We start from the raw sequence: 1561 nt of genomic DNA, 5'->3' as shown, positions 1-1561 counted from the left end.
AAAAAAAATTGAAATCTAGATAAGTAGTTTTTTTCTTAAAATAAGTGCATTTGTTCCTGAATTCAGGAGGTATTATTTTAAATGTAAATTGTCTTCTTAAATGTCAAAGTGTCTCAGCTGCTCAATTTAAGACAGATATTTTTTTGCAGTGCCTTAATGCACTGGAAAAAATATTGATTTAAGCTACCGGTAGTATTTTTTTTTCCTTAAAATAAGTGCATTTTTTCTTGAATTACAGGAGGTAAGTGAAACACTTTTCCAATGGAACAAGACAATTTACATTTAAAATAAGAAAACATAATTAAATTGTTTTATTTCAAGCACATTTTATCCAATTGTCTTATTTTAAGAGTAAAAATACTAATTCTATTGACAAATCATCTCATTTACCTACTCAAATTAAGGGTAAATACATTTAATGTAAGAAACGTTTACTTAATTCTGGATTGTTTTTGCAGTGTGTGAGCAAACCACTGCAAAAACGATTTTAAAATTAGTAAAAATGTCTTAAATTAAGTGCATCTACTCTTAATTTAAGTAGGTAAATAAAATGATTTGCCAATGGAATGAGTATTTTTACTCTTAAAATAAGATAATTAGATAAAATGCACTTGAAATAAGACAATATAATTATTTCTTCTTATTTTAAAAGTAAATTTTCTTCTTTTATTGGCAAAGTTTCTCACTTCCCCTGTAATAAAAAAAAAAATGCACTTATTTTAAGAAAAATAGCACTTAATTAAGTGTAAATCCGACATGTTCTTTAGGTTTAGAGGCTTTGGTAGCGTCCTTCCCCTGAGCGATGAGCTGACTGATCATTCAAAGTATTGATGATGTTAATGAGGTCAGTCTCTGCCCTGCGCTGCGTTCAATGGCTCCAGACGACCTCCCTGTGACCCGGTGGCTCCTCATCTCTGTCCAGACGGGCATCGATGCGCTCGTCACACTGGAATCTGTTTGTTCCTCTCTGCCAACCTTAGAACTGAAGCTCAGAGCTCCTCTGGCTGCTTCCTGTCCTTTAAACCCTCCCAGCCGGCTGCTGGTCCGCACCCTAGATCTGCCTCCAATAGAAGTTTGTTTCTGTTAAAACAGGAAAAATGGTTTGATGCAATCTGGCCTTTTGCAGCAGCTGGTATTTCATCTGCAGGTCCAGTAATCCTGGACTGGGTGAGCGGGTCATGGAGGCGATGCATTTCACAGCCCATCATGTCTGCTTTATAGAATCAACGTTTACTTGATGGAATCCACACAATTACACAGGAAATACGATCAAGATATAAGTAAAAACTGCTTAAATTAACTGTATTTACCATCAATTATTAATATTTGAGTAGCTACACTGCAAAAGATGTAAATCTACGGTAAATAAGTCATTTTTTCTTGCAATAAGCACATTTTTCTTGAATTGGATCAAGACAATTTACATTTAAAATAAGAAACCACAATTGCATTGTCTTATTTCAAGTGCATATTATCTAATTATCATATTTTAAGACTAAAAATACTCATTCCATTGGCAAATTCTCTTATTTACCTGCTCAAATTAATGGTAAATACACTT

This window comes from Cyprinodon variegatus, unplaced genomic scaffold, assembly GCF_000732505.1.
Source record: "Cyprinodon variegatus isolate N-32 unplaced genomic scaffold, C_variegatus-1.0 Scaffold796, whole genome shotgun sequence".
NCBI lineage: Eukaryota > Metazoa > Chordata > Actinopteri > Cyprinodontiformes > Cyprinodontidae > Cyprinodon > Cyprinodon variegatus.
This window is presented reverse-complemented; position numbering follows the sequence as displayed.